The following is an 18723-nucleotide window of genomic DNA, read 5'->3' on the forward strand; positions in this document are numbered from 1 at the left end:
GAGAAGAGGATAAAAGCAAGAATGCTTCAGGACCACAGGTTAAAATACCTGAACAAGGCTATGTTTTTGGAGTTTAAAAAAAGTGCTGAAAGAATTCAATATGTGACTAACTGATGTATGTAGACAAAGATTCAAAAATTCTGTCACTAGCTTCTTGGTGGGACTCTGTCACTAGCTCTTTTGTTGGTTTGGATTCATCAAAGCCAACTTTGCACTTCTATCCTATGTTTTGACATAATTTAAGATACAGAAAAGAACATACAACTTGCCTTTCTTCTTTTTTTTCTTTTCCTTTGTTTAAAAATGTCAGTTGGCTAGAATGTCTCTTCTTTCATTGCTTGAGGCAGTCATGCGGCTAGAAGGTTGAGGGATAAATCAGAGCAAGCTGTTCTCCTTTCTACATCATTAAACATTTACATTTGACTGGTCAAAGAGCATCTTTTCCTAAGTTTCTTCACCCTCGGTTGAGCAACAGCATTTAGAAACAGTAATCTGGAGAATATCACATTCTATCAGAAGGCTCAATTTAGTGAAACTTTGCTGAGGGACTAGAACAATTAAGAACCAGGGCGGACTTTTAAAAACATCATCCTTGCAATACAAAAACATTCTAAATCAACGAAGTGAAGGACATGGTGATTTGTTAGGTTTCACCAGCCTAGGCCAAAATGGAAAGTTGCTTAGATGGGCAATGGGACGTTTTTTGGAGCCTGCCATTCCCCTCCCTAAGGTCAGGGCATTGGTGCCCTGGGAAGTGCTATGAAATGTCCAGTGGTGGTATGAAGCAATCAGAGGCACAGTGTGCAGAGGCAGCTTCCACTCTGGCAAGACTGAGGCCATATGCTGGGGTGTGTGTGTGTGTGTGTGTGTGTACTTAAGAAAGCCTTCAAAGATAACAGATATTTAACCACAAAGCAATGAGCCTACAGTGTGCTCTAGTTCCTGTGTGAGTTGTGGGTAATAGTATTTAAGGGTAGAGGGGAAAATCAAATTAAATGCTAATAAACTGTGCTGGAAGAAAAATCATAAATCTACTTTTTCCATTTTCCAAAAACCATTTCTGTGACTCTTCCATTTGCATACTTTGCAGATTGGGCAAAGCCGTGGTTATCCACAGCAGTTAATGAGAACAGCCCAAGAGTTTCTTTTTTCCATAGTGTTTCAAAACCTCCAGGCCAAGTCATCCTCTCATTGACGCATCTTTGAACATTACACCTAGTATCAGATTATCCCATCATATGGTCTTTTATTAAAAAGTATTGAAATAAATATGCAATTGAGACTCCCTGTGGTATAAACACCTTGAAAAGAGCCCTGCTGGTGGGAGCTCACAATGCCAACCTGCTTGGGTGATATTGAGGGAAGCCTATGTGCTGGCTTTTCCCATCCTTCCCTATAGTCAGCACTTTCCAGGATCTAATTAATAGTTACTTTTAACCAGATTCTCCTTAAATGTTAAGGAAAGTGAGATGGGAAATAGAGAAATTGTTGAGTCAGGAACCCTGCTCTCCGTTCAGTCCAGCTTTGATCTGGGACATTGGTGAAGACACAGTTGGGTGTGATAGAAACCATTCTTGGAATCTTTGCCCTCCCTCATTAAGCTGAATGGAAGCCTTGTGGAATTTAGGCCTCAGGAATGTGTATAAGTTCTAAAATCAGAGATTGCAAGGCCCTACCCCCTCACCATGACCTTCCAACCTCCAGTTCCCAAAGGATCATCCTCCCTCTGGCCCTGCCTTTATCGAAGAGACACCCTTGATTGCTTCACTCCCAACTTGTGACTGTGCCCTCACTGCAGATGGCTCTTTACCCACCCTGACCCCTGGGACTGATCTGTCTCCTTTCCCACCAGAGCCTCTCTTTGATTTTGTCCCACCCTCCTACCACACTCATGCTAGATGTTGTCTGATCTTTGCACAGGAGTGATACACATTTGTCTTCTACCATCTCAGAGACAGAGCCCTGCTAGAAGACATAATATGACCTTGTAAAAGAGGAAACCATGGAGTATCTACTTTGCAAAGAAGCCATTGCCACCTTTATGTGTGAGCAGTAGCTCTTCCTTCTGGTCACCAAGGGACTTTCTATATCTGAACTCTAAGTCTCCTTCCACTAAATTCACAGCCCAAACACATTCTGCACCCTTCACATTATCACACAGCTTTTCCATCTCACTTTCTGCTTGGATAATGTTTAAGGAATTTAGTAGTTTGTTTGTTGCGGGATACATTATCCATTCAGAACTTTACACCACCCAAAAAGTTCCCACAAATGCATGTTTAACTTTCTTTTCTCTTATCTAAAGGTGGTACTTTAGATGGCCATGGACCATCTCGCAGATACTCAACTTTTTCACACTTGTTCCTTGTCCTTTCTTTCCCTCTCAAGACGAAAGAGATCAGAAACCTTCACTCGAAATGCATTGTCTGAGGGCTACCTTTAAACCCCTGAAATTCAGATTAACGAGGGAGAAAATGCTAGCAGACTGACTACCCAATCTGGCATTTTTACTTCTGAAGGTCAAGCTTAACATGCCACTGAAAGTGCTCTGCTGGAAATTTCTTCCCAATTTTAACAATCATTTTTTATCTTCCATCTCTCTGGATCTCTCTATGTAATACTACTCATCCTATTCTTTTTAAATTTTGATTTTCTTTTATTTATCAAGACACACCCTTATCTCTATTCTAATTTCTATAAAGTTTCTTTCTTTCATGTACTTCTGAACCTTAGACTGTCTTTCTTCATCTTCAGGAATGGGTAGAATTAACCAGTGTCAGTCAGTATATTCTGGTACTTAGAACCCCTTCTCCATCTGCCATCCGAACTGACACGGTGTGGAGTTCTGTCACCTGTGAGTGGCATGACTGTGTTATCGTGAAGTCTGAGCAGCTGGGATTATCCGCAGAAGATCATCACAAAGCTGGGTCCATCAATGGTCTCCTGAAGAAGAGAGGAAGGTCCCATGAGGCGGCACCAGTGGCTCACAAGTTGGCTCACAGGCAGTGCAGTGGGTTGTAAGTTGCTCATACTCCTTTGAGCAACTGCAATTAAACCTACTGGATCAGCAAGCTAGATACAGGTGGCACTGTTTCTCTGGGTTGCCATTGGTGCCCTATCCATCTAGGGAAAATGGCCATTTGTTCATGTCTCCCTCGGAAGAATTAGTGAAACACAACTCTCTGGAACTAATATGTGTATATAAAATTTAAAGATTGTGGCTGGGCATCTTTGCTCAACATCAACAATGGCAAGAAAAATAATCTATGGCAAAATCATCAAAATAAACCCCATAGCCTAATTGCATCTTGCACTGTATTTCCCTACAGAGCTGGAGCTACGGCTTTGTTTATTTTTTTTAAACAAAATAAAACAAAGCACAAACTATATGTGCCCCTGAAAAGCTTAATATAAATCTTGCCTAGCATGTTCAAAGCATGTTGAAGGTTTGACTCCCAGAACTGCTAAAGAAATACTAAAAACTTTTAGTACTTTTTTATTATTTCTTTGTTTGAGCAGAATTCTTAGAATTGTTTCAGATATACTTTACAAGTAGTATTATTTGCTTTTCTTCCTACATATTTTTTGTTGTTCTGTTGACTCTTTTTAGTTTGTTTGTTTTTGTTTTTGTACTTAGATTTGAATTCAGGGTCTCAAGCACTTGCTAGGCAAATGTCCAACCACTGAACTAGGTCTCTAGCCCCATTTATCTATTCATTTTCAGTTTTAAAATGCTTTATTTGATTTGATACAGGGTCTTACTATGTAACCCTGGCTGGCCTGGGTACTTGCATTGTTGACTGGGATGACCTCAGACTCACAGAGATATACTTGCTTCTGCCTTCTAAGTGCTGGAATTAAATGCATGTATCACCACATCTTCACTACTCTTTTCTTTTTTAAAAGATCTATTTTTATTATTTTATGTATTTATTATATTTATGTATTATTATATGTATGTATGTCTGTGAGAACATAAATACAGGAGTTCAGTGTCCACAGAGGCCAGAGGAGAGCATCAGATGCCCGGGACTGGAGTTAATAAGCAGTTGTGAGCCACCTCAAATAGATACTGGGAATCTAGAACTGGACCCCTGGAAGGGTCATCTATACCTGTAAGCACTGAGTCATCTTTCCAGCATACCTTTTCTTCTAGAAAACTAAAACTGGCAGTGTGGGACTTATGCTATGTTTTGCTGTTTAAATCATTTATATAAGATTAATATCCCTAAAAATAGATTTATTTAGACACCACTGCTAAATCTCACTTATTATGTAAGATACAGAAGACAATACATTCCATGTTCTCTATGCAGAATCTCAGTCTAATGCCTTCAGGGTTAGTTCTCAACAAATCAAAATTATTAGCATTAGAAGATTTTTTTTTCTTTCTTGGGGACTTTGGTTTTGATATACAGCACAAATTTGCAACATTTTAAATTCCACATGGTTTGTGAGTTTGTTCTCCTAAGAAATTATCTAGATTTGGATCCTAGACAGAATGTATAAGGTGGATATGGTGAAAGTTGCTCAGCTCTCCCAAGGCTGAACACACATCTGTAAAACGGGTTCTTGTGCTCTGCAACAGTTACATGGCGTACTTACATAAGGTTCATGACAACAACATAAAAAAAAAAGAGCATCTCCTCCCTCTGTGAAAGAAACAGCTTTCTCCTTTGTATACACCTCATATTATTTTCTTATAGAAATAATGTGCACAGTAACTTATAAGCAACAGCCATTCTAGTTTAATTAAGGATGCTGATTCAGTAGGTGGGTGTACATCACAGAAGCTGGGGCCAGGGAGAAACTCAGAATTTTCAATCAGAAACTCAGGATATCCAATGAGCATCCACAACATTACCAATGTGTTTACCCTAGGGAGGGGTTGGATATGCATATTACAGTGTTTATAAGCTGAATTACCCCAGTATTAACAAACTCCCTTGATTATGGAGCCCCTTTGTAGAATTTTTTAAAAGTTGGTAGGTATTCAGAAGCCCTCCCCTACAGAGATGGGTGCATGGGGCCAGGGCAGGAGTCTGTATTTCATCTGTTGCCCCGGGTGGTTCTTATGACCAGGAAAGTATAGGAAAGGGGATGTCAGATGACTGTCTGTTTTGCTGACTTGGGGAAAGTGTATATAGGCAAACTAGCCACAAAAATTACATTTTTTCTAAGTCATAACATCACCAAATTCAATCACTGTTTTCTCAGAGTTAGCAGTGGGTTGAAGCCTGCAGGGCTGAAAAGTTAATTACAGTGAAGGTCATTTGGCCACACGGTCCTCTGTGGTAGGGTTGTATTTCTGGGTTAATCTATGTAGCAATTCCTTCCCTCACTATTTCTCGGTGGTACCTCAGGACTCCATCCCCCAGTCTACCTCCCCTAACCCCGAAGTAACACTAGAGCAGAGATTAAGACCAGAGGAGCTTTTGGCAAAAGATCAGTTTGTCTTACAAGGAAGAAAAACAAAAATTTGTGCCCATTTCCTCTTCTCCATTCTGGAATTTTGACTAGTTTGAACCTGTAGAGGTCTGATGTATGCTGGCATAGTTCACCGGTGCACCAGGCACATCGTGTCCAGATGAACATAGCAAAAAGCAATCCCTAGTGACATTGCTATAACTCTAGGTCAGGGCATTGCCAAATCATCAACAGAGAGGCTTCTTTTGAAGTAAATAGTAATGAACACAGGGACAACATGCAGAAAGTGAGAGACTTTGGAGCACTCAGCCCTAAGAGGGGTGTTTGCATCATATCCTTCCCCTCAAGTCTCAGGGAACTATGAAGAAGATGAGGTGGATAGACTGTACAAGCCAGAGGTGGTGAATAACTCCAAGGAACAACATTCTCTGGAAAGGAGTATTTTTACAAGTTCAGACTTGAAGCTGGCAAGGAGAGTTTACTAACCAACCAGTGACTGAGACAGTACCCTGTTGTGTGATATTTTGTTTGTGTTCTGACAAATAAAGCTTGCCTGGAGATTAGAGGGCGGAGCTAGCCACTAGTTAACCATAGAGCCAGGTGGTGGTGGTACACCACTTTAATTCCAGCACTTAGGAGGCTCATGCCTTTGATCCCAGCACAATCAGAAGGTAGAGACGGGAATATAAGGTGTGTGGAGACAGACTCTCGGCCCCCCTTTGGTTTGAAGATCCAGAGAGGTAAGGAGTCCCTGGTGGCTGCTCCTCTGCTTCACTGATCTTTCAGGTTACTATCCCAATATCTGACTCCTGGTTATTATTGAGAAGATTAAATTAGGTTCACACTTCAGTACCCCTCTTTACCTAGTGTATGGGTGCCTTCTGGAAGTAGTAATGCACCTTGTATAGTATTTTATAAAGTGACCTCAAGCAGGAAAAGTATAATGAACTCATGGTGACAACAGGTGTATGTTTTAAAACTTGAAACGGATTTCTCTTTTAATATAGAAATCACTATAACAGAGATAAGGCCTGGTCATTTCTGGACCAAGACCCTAAAACTAGGCATTTTTATAAGACAAACAGGTCAAATTTTAATTTGAAAACAAGAAGTTTCCCTGACAGCAATGTTTGGCCTAAGCCCAACCCTTCACATCCTATTTCATTTTCTGTGAGAACTTCTCATATCCTCTCTGTCCAAGTCAAATTACCTCTCTCTTCCACTCAGTGACATGTTCTGTGCAATAATTTTGTGTCATTTCCCTGTGTCAGTGACATATGTGCATAAATGTCATATGTGTCCTGTCAAAATACTAGACAGTCCTGACGGACACTGTAGCTGCTCAGCAATGGTCTGTAGACAAAATTCTAAACAGTCTTATTAAATAAGGAACACAGAGCCAAACACAGAGTTAAAGCCAAGAGATCAGTGCAAGGGCCACGACTACCTTATCTGACCACCTTGCCGCCACCCCAGAGAGAGACCTTCTTCCTGCGTCCTGTCTTTTTATTGACTTTCTGTTCTGCCTTCTCATTAGCTCTAAAACCAACCACATGACTTCCTCATCACTGCCTGTCTATGCAGACCTCCAGGTCTCTATGGTTGGTACTGGGATTAAAGGTGTGTGTTACTATGTTTGGCTGTGTCCTTGAATACACAGAGACTCTGCCTGCCATGTGATCGGATTAAGGGCGTGTGCCACCACTGCCAGACTTCTGCTTAATGGCTATGACCTCTGATCTCCAGGCCACTTTATTTATTAACAAACAAATAAAATCACATTTCAGCACAAATAAAATATCACCAGACAACAGGATGGTCTCACGGTTTTGCAGACTTGAAAGGGCTGCACGAAAGGATCCCACCACTAAATGTGAAGTCCTGACTAGCTGTGTCTACCTGGATCCCTGGTGCTGCAGTTTTCTCCCTCCATTCCACCCCAGGAATGCCGCTGGAGAAATGCGTCCTTCTGTAGAAGTTTCTTATTGCTTTAGCTAATAGTGCACTTTGTCATTAAATAACCCTGGCTTTGGTTTCAACTTTCGTCTTTATTCTGTTAGCTAGACCGGCTCCACCAGGTGTGTGTGTGTGTGTGTGTGTGTGTGTGTGTGTGTGTGTGTGTGTGCGCTCTAGAACATTTATGTAACCTATTACATAAATACTAGCATAAATAGTGCTGGTATAATCAGATAACCACAGACAAAAACAACAACAATACCTCCCAAACAAACAAACAACAACAACAAAACACTTACCTTTCACACTTGTTCAAAAGTAATTCCAAATGCATTACAGACTTAGATATAAATAAATATAAAACTGTAATACTTTTAGGGGGACAGAGTCATAGAAGAAGATCCTTAGGATGCTCTTGGATTTGGCCAAAACACATTTTTCAATAGAGGAAATATAATAGCTAATTTCTGCTGTCAACTTGACACACCTGAGAAGAGGGAACTTCATTTGAGAAATTACCTCCATGAGATTGGTCCGTGGGCATTTTTAAAAACCATTTTTTTAAAAAAAAATTCCTTTATTTTGTATGTACAAATGTCTTGCCTGTATTTTTTTATGAACACCATATGCAGGCCTGGTACCCTCAGAGATTAGCAGTACAGCATATCTTGGAGTTGGGGTTACAGATGGCTATGTGCTACCATGTAGGGAACTGGAACCAAACCCAGGTTCTCTGAAACAGCAGCAAGTGCTCTTACGAATTGAGCCATTTCCCAGCCCCTGTGGGCATTCTTGATTTCTAGTAGATATAGGAGGGTCCAGTCCACTGTGGGTACTACTATCCATGGTCATGTAGGCCTGGGCTATATAAGAATGGGAGCTGAAGCTAGACATGGTGGCACAAGTCTCTAATCCCAGAACTTGGGAGGCAGAGGTGGGTGGATCTCTATGAGTTGGAAGCCAGCCTGGTTTACACAGCAAGTTCCAAGCCAGCCAGGGCTACATAGCAAGAATACATATATGTAGTGTGTGTGTGTGTGTGTGTGTGTGTGTGTGTGTGTGTGTGTGTGTATGCATACATATATGCAAGCTATATTCCTGCATGACTCGTGCTTTACTTTCTACCTCCATGTCCCTGACTGGCAGTCTGCCTTGAGTACTTGCCTTGGCTACCTAATTTGGCTACCCTGTATGATAGACTGTAACCTTTAAGCTGAAAGGAACCATTCCTCTCCAAGTTGCTCTTGGTCATGGTGTTTATCAGAATAACCAAATTAAGACAGGAAACGTCATTAAACTGGACTTTATTATCATTAAAAGATGGATTCTAGTCATGTTAAAAAGGTAAAAGCAAGCTACAAACCAGAGAATTTTTCAAGCTACAGATATGAAAAATGACTAGTACTTAAAAACAATAGAATAAAATAAACAGTTCAATCACGAAACAGGAAGATGACATTTTGCAGGAAAGGATATGCAAATAGCAAATAACTGTGTGAAAAATAAAATATATTCATGCCATTAGCTATTGGGAATAGAAATTTAAGTCAGAGCGAGGTATCAGTACATACTTGTTAGAATGTATAAAATAAAAATAATGGTATCAAATGCACAATGGAGCCTGGATCACTCATATGCTGGTCAGATGTGGAGAAACTGGATTGTTCATACTCTGTTGATGGAATGAAAATGTATAGCCTACCCAGACAACAATTTGGTAATTCATTTTAAAAATTAACCATGCAATTACCCTTTAACCGAGCAACTGAATTACAGAGCATTAAAAGTTTAGATAGATAGATAGATAGATAGATAGATAGATAGATAGATAGATATCAAACTATATTATTCTTTAGAGTAATTTTATTCATAACAGCACTTGGAATCACACCAGAAGTCCATCTATGGCAAATAAACCAGAGCATATTCATATAATGGAAAACTGTCTGGGAGTGTACAAGAACAAGCTGTTATCATGTGCAGAAATTTGGATGAATCCCCAGAACAGGAGAATCAGTGTTATGACAATAGTCTTCCTAAATTAATCTGTATATTCAAGTACAATCCTAAACACAGATCCAGTGGTCTTTCCATTTGAAACTTGATTATGAATTTATATGGAAGTAAGGAAATTCCAAAGGAACAGAAAAAATAATTTTGAAAAAGGAAGACACATTTAGAATATGGTATTATAACTATAATTTCTTATTTCAAAGTCATGTTGTAGAGGCACAGATACTGGGACACAGTTATCTATATTTTTTTAAAAAAGAAGACACAATGATCAAAGAAGTAGAAGAATCATTTCCTAAATTAGATCTACACAGAGAAATAGCCAACTGATCTCCAATGAAGATAGCTGCACAATTCAATACTGGAAAAAAAGGTTTTCAATAATATAAATTCCTGTATATAAGTAAAAATATCTCAATCTATAATGTCTCTTGGAAAATAAGAGTAAATCTTCATGAACTAAGATTAGGTAAAGATGTCTTTAATAGCAATACAAAGACTAACAGAGAAATAGATGATATATACAAAATAAAATAAAAGTAAAAGATGACATGGACATAATTAAAGTATTGGGTCTTCAAAAGTCAGTCACAGGAAATGAAATGGAAATGCCAAAAAAGATTAGTTGCAAAGCCAGAACTTAGCAAAGAATTTCTGTTTAGAATATATACAGAATTTTTGTAACTCAGTAGTGAGAACATGTTGTGGAGTGAGCAGCTTAATGTCATAACTATGCCCACTCTGCCAAAATGACCTACAAATTCACTGTAATTCTGTACAAAATACAAAGGGCTTGTTTTATGAATGCAGTTTGGTGAGCTGAAAGAGGCTATTATGGAAATGCAGATGGACAGCAAACAAATTGCTCACAAGGGAAGGAAGCCAAGGATCCTTCTGCTTTTCCAGTGAGTGAGAAAAATCTCATTTCAAAGCAATAAACTTTGGAAAAGACCAATAGAATAGAGTAGAAAGTTTAAAACAGACACACATATATGAGGAAACTCCGTGATTGGCGAAGAAGCAATTGTTCTGGCTGACTGGCCATCTGCCAGAAAATCGGTCTCTGTCTTATGCTTTAATACCAAGTTGATCCAAGTCTGAGTTAAACCAAAACAAATGTAGAAGATATAGCTATAAAACCTTAGAAACGAAAGAAAAAAGGTAACTTTATAAACAGGAGTAAAGAAGAACTTTATTCAACAACAAACAGAAGTATAGACATAAAAGAAAGAACTAATGTATTTACCACATTAAAATGAGTCACAGAGAGAAAATGACAACAATAAGACAAAGATGACCAACACATTTTAAGAAAGTTACAAATTACGTAACCACAGACGTTTGTCCAAAAGTATGTCCACCACAAATGAACAAGGATAAATAAGTTGCAGAAAATTCTGTTCAATAGAAAAAATGGTCAAGAAATATGAATTCAAATTTCCTGAAAGAGGAAGGAAAACAGGTGCTCATTAGCTATCAGTGAAATGCAAATTTAAAAATAGGAAACTACTGGTGGAACTGAAGACATGGCTCTGAGATTAACAGTATTTGCTGTTCTTCCAGAGGACTTGAGTTCCAAACACTCACACTGGAGGCTCACAACCTCCTATAAGTCCAGTCACACGGTAGCTGCTACACAGAATCTGATGCCCTCTTCGGGCTTCTCAGGCACCCACATACACATGCAAATACACAGAGAGACATACACAATCATTAAAAAAAAAGAAAAGAAACTGCTGTTATCCACAGAAAGGCAAAAACTGTAAAACTTCTCCAACAGAATGTGAGGAAAACTGAGTCTTTGTTCACAAAATCGTCATTACAATATATTGGTGCATATTACAATAATTATGAAGGAAAATAAGTTTACCTATATATCACCCTTTAATCTATCATTACACGTTTTTCAGAAGCTTTGGCACTTTTTTACCATGCATAAGTACATAAAATGCACATTCTTCAGTTTTTCTAGCAGCTGTGCTTATAATAGTAAATTGTGGAATATTCCTTTACACTGTGTGAATATGTCGCTGTGATTGGTTTAATAAAAAAGGTAAATGACCAGTAGCTAGGCAGGATTTTCTGGGCAGAGAGAATGCTGGGATGAAGGACAGGGTCTGAGGAGTTGCCAGCCAGATGCAGAGGCAGCAGATTGTGTACAAATGAGGTAACAATCCATGAGCCACGTGGCAGAAAGTAAATAGAAATGGGTCAATTTAAGTTGTAAGAGCCAGGTAGTAACTGTTGCCTGAGCATTTATAATTAATAATAAGTCTCTGTGTGGTTATTTGGGAGCAGGTGGTGGAACAGAGGTGATCGGCAGTCCTGATGAAAAACTCCACCTACAATAAATCGTGTCACTGAAAGTGTACAGTTGTGGTACAGTCATACAATGGAAAGCTGAACTATGAAAGACGGAAAATCAATGGACCAAGGCTTACTTTCATTAGCAAAAATGAATCTCAAAAACTATGTTGAAATCAGACTGCAACCCACAGAACCAGTGAGTATAGCACTGGGGACCCTAGAATGATTGTGGCTTATAATAAGTTTTGGTTTCACTCAATTACTGGGCAAGCCTCAATGAAACACTTCACTATTTGGATAAGAATTTATACTGTATCAAGCTGATAATAGATAAATAAATAAATTAATTAATTAATAAAAAATGGGAAAAGAAAAAATACTATGTTGAGTAAAAGAAGCAAATCATAGGGGGAAAACAGCAATTTACATTACACTACATTCAAAACCATGTAACATTTAAATTTTGTTAATGGATACCAATGAAAGTAAAAAAAAAACAGGAGGGAAAGAAAGAGTGAGGTTTAAGTGTTGTACACTTACAAGAAAGGAAAGGGAATAATGGGAGGGAGAGGGCTGACAATGGATTCAGAGATACACTAATACTGTTTTTCTTTGTCTTAGTCTTGGTAAAGATTGTGGACACCTAATTGTACTTTAAGCAAGCCTAATATGTTCTCATAACCTCCACTGTAAACATGCTATATTTCTCCATATTTAAAGAATTAGAGACAGTAACTAAAACCACAAGGAAAAAAAGTCTATAGATTTACAAGAAGGAAAGTATAGAAATTTTATCAGTCTCCTGCAGGAGAAGATACGATATTGGAAATAAGACAATCACTTTCTGACGCAGAAATCAGAAGAAAATTGCAAAGAGGTTCATGTGCCTATAACCTCACAGGCCTGCTGAGCTCTGCAGCTAGAAGCCAGGTTCAGGTAAGATCAAGAGACCAGAAAACACAGGAATCATACACTCAAACTCACGACTTCACTCGAGGAAGTTATGTTGGCTGTGAAGAGGCTCACAAGTATGTGTGGGGGTGGTGTGGAGGGGAATGCCCAACAAACTATGACTGACCAAAGCAGCAAGTAGCTAGAGCTTTGAGGAAGCTATGGGCAGAAGGAGGAAATAGGGTGCTGCAGAAACAGCCCCACAAGCAGGCATGGAAAGCAGCTGCTGGCGGCATCAGCTCTGGGTATTGTGTAAATCTAGTCTACATTGAAATGCCATGAGGTCCCAATGCAGGCGAGCTGAAATCTGAGACTGGGAGATGGAAGAATGAGCAACTAATAGACAGGTAGACAGACAGACAGACAGACAGACAAATGAGCCTGGGAAAAGTTAAGTTTCAAAACATATGAATTAACAACGCCAACCAAATGAATAGTCAGAAGCTTCTGACATAAGTTCTTGAATTGGTAGGTTTAAAAAGCACATAGAACCAAGAAACTAGGTACCAAGTAGGATCCTAAGAGGGACATATGGATGCCCTGGGAAGGGGAAATAGATGAGATCTCCTGGGTAAACTAGGGGTAGAAGGGGGGGCGGTAGAAGGGAGGGGATGAGGAATGAGAACATGAGGGAATAATGGGATGGTGGAGCTGGGGGAGGGACAGAGTGGGAGAGCAACGAAAGAGATATCTTAATAGAGGGGGCCATTATGGGGTTAGGGAGAAACCTGGCACTAGGGAAATTCCCAGGAATTCACAGTGATGACCCCAGCTAAGACTACTAGCAATAGTGAAGAGGGTGCCTGAAGTGCCTTCCCCTGTAATCAGATTGGTGAATACCCTAACTGTCATCATAGAACCTTCATCCAGTAACTGATGGAAGCAGATGCAGAGATCCACAGCCAAGCACCAGGCCCAGCTCTGGGAGTTGAAGAGAGGAAGGAGGGATTATATGAGCAAGGGGAGTCAAGATCATGACAGGAGAATCTACAGAGACAACTAAACCAAACTCTTGGGAACTCATGAACTCTAGACTGATCACGGTGGAGCCTGCATGAGACTGAACTAGGTCCTCTGCATGTAGGAGACAGTCATGTAGCTTGGTCTGTTTGAGGGGCCCCTTGGCAGTGGGACCAGGATCTATCCCTGGTGCATGAGTTGGCTTTTTGGAGCCTGTTCCCTGTGGTGGGACGCCTTACTCAGCCTTGATGCAAAGGGGAGGAGCTTGGTCCTGCCTCAACTGAATATACCAGGCTTTGTTGACTCCCCATGGGAGGCCTTACCCTTTTGGAGAAGTAGATGGGGAGTGAGGGGTGGGGTGGGGAGTTGGGGGAGAACAAGAGGAGGGGTGGGAGCAGAACTGTGGTCAGTATATAAAATGAATAAAAAATTAGAAAAAAAAGAGCACATAGGTGTAGTGATATTTGCTCTGCTCATGACCTTGGGCTATAGGGCCTGAAGGTGACCCCTTATAAGAGAAGGGAGAAGAATCACATGGCCCCCTCTCCCTGCTCCTGCCTGTGAGGTGGATTTGCTCCCAGTCAGATCAGAGGATGACATCAGCTGTCTACTCCATTCTGTATTTGTGAGTGTATTTCCTCAATTTATATTTTAATAAATTATGTTACCCATTTAATAGACTCATGTGGATTGATCGCAGTAAGTTATGCCCCACATTAAACTTAGTAGCATCAGTAGAAACAAACAAAACATGATAAAATATGAAGACTCCTGTGAAACTGGAAAAGATGATTTTAAAATGGAACTAAAAATTTCATAAATGCAGCCGGGTGGTGGTGGCACACGCCTTTAATTCCAGCACTTGGGAGGCTGGGGCAGGTGGATTTCTGCGAGTTCGAGGCCAGCCTGGGCTACAGAGTGAGTTCCAGGAAAGGCCCCAAAGCTACACAGAGAAACCCTGTCTTGAAAAAAAAAAAAATCTGTAAATGCAAAATAATGTTAACGAAGGTAATGGGGACATTATAAGTTAACAAAATGGAAAATAGCACCAAGGAATTCCCACAAGGCACAGCAGGAATAGTTAATATATTCAAATGCAACAAAAGAGTGCACAAAGACAGAGGAACACCAAGGTGAATATGACAGGCATCACAAAAGGTTGAAGCAACAACAGTCAGTGTACCAGGAAGAAACCACAATCATAAAGAAACAGCATTTTTACAGGACAAGCATGTGAGAAACATTTTTTGGCTTTTTTTTTTCCTGTCAAGATGGCTAGCCTGCTGAGGGCCAGTATTCCATAAATCTCCCCTACATGGTAAAACTTATGTGCAAACCTTGTCTCCCTCTTACCTGGTAAAACCTTTTTTACACAAAGACCCTGGTCAATTTCTGGCACTTGATGATCCCAGTGGCTGAGCCCTCCCCCTTTCCTTCATTTCTTTTGTACCACTTTCCTAATTTGCCAATCAACAGTAGACTGTAAAACTGAACCTCATCTGGTGAAGGAACTGCCAAGATCCGACCTTGAGTTAAAAGTTAAAAGACAGAGATCATCTCGGCCCTGTGTGCCGCTTGCCCGCCAAGTTTGGGTCATGGTACATCCTTTTTAAAAAAAAAGAAATTTCTTTGCTGGCTACTTTTATTTTGTTCAAGTGTTTCTTTGTGCAATAGTAAGAATATTTTTTTCTCACAGGTAAATGGCAGCGCAGTTACAGTAGGAGACTTCAAAATCTGCTTCTAGTAATGAATAGAGCAATGAGGAGCCAATAGGGAATGGACAACTTGAACACTTACCTATCAACTGAACATAGACATACCCAGAGAGTATAACCCACCACCACGAGAATACACATTATCCTCAAGGGCATATTGAAAAGCCTCCACAAGAGTATACATTATCCTCAAGTGTATATTGAACAGCCTCCAGCATAAACTCTATGCTAGGCCATAAACAGGCCTAAGCAAATTAAAAGATTTGAGTCATACTGATTATCAGTTATAACCGTGTGCTGGATGGATAGTTTTTTCTTAATTAGTGGTTGATGTGGGAGGGGCAGCCCATTGTGGGTGATATCACCCCTGAGGAGGTGGTACTGGGATATATTAGAAAGCAGGCTAAGCCAGCTTTGAGGATCAAGCCAGTAAATAGCATTCCTCTATAGGCCATAGAGTCTATGGCCTCTGCTTCAGTTTCTATTTCCAGGTTCCTGCCTTGAGTTCTTGCCCTGCACTCCATTGATGATGGATTACGACCTGTACACTAAAAGAACGCCTTTCCTCCCCAAGTGGCTTTTGGTCATTGTGTTTTAGCACAGCAACAGAAACTGTGAGTCAAACCACAATGGAAAGCAGTTCTAAAACAATAGCAGGAGCCCTGGATGCTGCAGGAAAACACAGAAATTAGAAAAGTCTTAACAAAGCCAGGTCGAAGAAGGACTCTAAGGAACTTAGAAAACAACTTGGGAAAGTGAAAAGACAGTACGCCAAAATGTACGAGTTGTGGTGCGAGCAGCGCTAAGGGATGCTAAAGGCATGGACACTGTCATTAAAAAGCACACCTCAAACCAACGATCTAACTTCAAACCTCAGCAAACCAGAAAAAGAGAATAACCGAAGTCAAAATTTGCAGAGGAAGAAAGTAATAAACATTAGAGAATAAATAAATTAACTTTTGTAATAGAAAACCATATAGAAACCAAAAAAATTAAGATTTTTTAAAAGATTAACAAAATGGACAAACTCTTGTCTAAAATATGAAAAAAAATCAGAGAAACACTAAAATAAAATCAGATGAAAAAGGAGTGATATACAAGTGATGTAAATGAAAAGGATTCGAAGGGTCTAGGTAGATGGCTCAGAAGTTAAGAGTGTTTTTTTACTCTAGCAGAGGATCCAAGTTCTATTCCCAGCTCCCACATGGTTCACAAGCAATTGTAACTCCAGTGGCAGATGATCCCAGGAACTCTGCTGGCCTTCTCTCCTTGGGCACTGAACAGGCATGATGTACTGACATACATGTGAAGGCAAAACCCTACGTGCTGTGGGATGTTCTTTATGACAAATGTGTTGCTGATTAGTCAATAAATAAAACACTGATTGGCCATTGGCTAGGCAGGAAGTGTAGGCGGGACAAGGAGGAGAATAAAGCTGGGAAGTGAAAGGCTGAGTCAGAGACACTGCCAGCTGCCACGATGAGAAACAGCATGTGAAGATGCCGGTAAGCCACGAGCCACGTGGCAAGGTATAGATTAATGGAAATGGATTAATTTAAGCTGTAAGAACAGTTAGCAAGAAGCCTGCCACGGCCATACAGTTTGTAACCAATATAAGTCTCTGTGTTTACTTGGTCGGGTCTGACGGCTGTGGGATTGGCAGGTGAGAGAGATTTGTCCTGACTGTGGGCCAGGCAGGAAAACTCTAGCTACACCTACCTACCCGTGAGCAGTCATTAATCAGCTTTCTGAAGTCAAACACTCTTTAAAATTGTTTGACTACAACACTGACAATAGTTGTGAGCCAGGTGTAATAGAAACTGTGTTTTCTCCAAAGTGTGAGTGTGTAGGGGAGGGGGAGTTAGAGGTACAGTTCTAATCTCCTTTCCCTTAAACTTCTTTTTTTTTTTTGTTAATTAGCCTTTTTTCTTGTTTTTTTTGTTTTGTTTTGTTTTTTGTCTGTTTAGAAGTTTAGGGGCCAGTCAGATTCTGGCAGCAGCTGCAGCAGCTCATTTCTTCTTTAGCTCTCTCTTTCTCCTTCTTGTTTCCTGAAACAGGCCTCTGCTGTGGCTCTCTCTGATGGTGTCATCCAGATGTTCATCAACATGAAAGTTTGCAAGTCCTCAATACCAGAAGTAAAGAAACGCAAGAAGGCAGGGGCTCTTTTCCCTGAGTAAGGGCACAAACATCATCCTGGAGGACAGCAAGGAGATCCTGGTAGGAGTTGTGGGACAGGCTGTGGACGATGCCTACACCACTTTGTCAAGATGCTACCAGACAAGGACTGCCGCTATGTTCTCTATGATGGAACCTATGAGACCAAGGAGAGCAAGGAGAAGGACCTGGTGTTCATCTTCTCGGCCCCTGAGAGTGTACACCTTAAGAGCAAAATGCTCTATACCAGCTCCAAGGATATCATTAAGAAGTGGACAGGAATCAAGTATGAGTTACAAGCAAAATGCTACAAGGAGGTCAAGGACCGCTACACTCTAGCAGAAAAACTAGGTGGCAGTGCAGTTGCCCCTAGAGAGCAAGTCTTTGTGAGCTGTCTTAGTCCCCTGCCTGGAGTATCTGACAGCCCCAGACCTGCTCTTGGGTGTTGCAGGCTACCCCTTTCCTGCCAGATCAGAGGGACTGGGGGATACCAGCAGGGGGAGTTCAATCTCTTCACCCCAGTTGCCTGGCATCCCCCTCCTTCCACTTCCTGGACCACCCTCCTCCTTCCGTCCCTGACGGTTCTGGCCAATCCAAAGTAGTTTTGATCTTCTGATTCCTGAGTTGAAGAAGACCGAGTTTGTGGGGAAACCTGTATTATTTTTAAAGATACCCCTACTACTCGTCCCTCCCCTTTCCATGTTGCCAACTTCTAACCACATTAGTGACTCTGTGCTTGTGCCTTTAGTTCTGCGAATAAATGAAATGTGGAAATTTTTGGAGAAAAATGTGGAGAAGAAGAAGAAGGAGGAGGAGGAGGAAGAGGAGGAGGAGGAGGAGGAGGAGGAGGAGGAGGAGGAGGAGGAGGAGAAGAAGAAGAAGGAGAAGAAGAAGAAGAAGAAGAAGAAGAAGAAGAAGAAGAAGAAGAAGAAGAAGAAGAAGAAGAAGAAGAAGAAGAAGAAGAACCAAACACCTTGTAACTCTGTCAGCTCCTGCTTGTGAAAAACAGGCTCACCATGAACAAGTGCTGAGGGTTCACTGCTGCCCGTGTGTGTGATATATGATTTATCTGCTTTCCAAGGAACATTATGTAGAACATATTTATGGAGAAAAGTTTGTACCAACATAAGGCTATCAAAAAAAACTAGGAATTACTAACAATTTATTCAAATTCTCTCATCACAGCAAGAATAACAGACTGTAGATGCTTACAGTAAAACTAAACCTTAACAATAAGAGG

The 18723-nt window shown here is 40.5% G+C and overlaps 1 pseudogene; it reads left to right on the forward strand.

The window, feature by feature from the left end:
* The first annotated feature begins 17392 nt into the window (after positions 1–17392).
* On the forward strand, positions 17393–18085 carry LOC128104522 (cofilin-1-like; annotated as a pseudogene).
* The last annotated feature ends 638 nt before the right edge of the window (positions 18086–18723 follow it).

The sequence above is a fragment of the Peromyscus californicus genome, unplaced genomic scaffold, assembly GCF_007827085.1.
Source record: "Peromyscus californicus insignis strain IS unplaced genomic scaffold, ASM782708v3 Scaffold_8__1_contigs__length_139910024, whole genome shotgun sequence".
In the NCBI taxonomy this organism is placed as follows: Eukaryota; Metazoa; Chordata; class Mammalia; order Rodentia; family Cricetidae; genus Peromyscus; species Peromyscus californicus.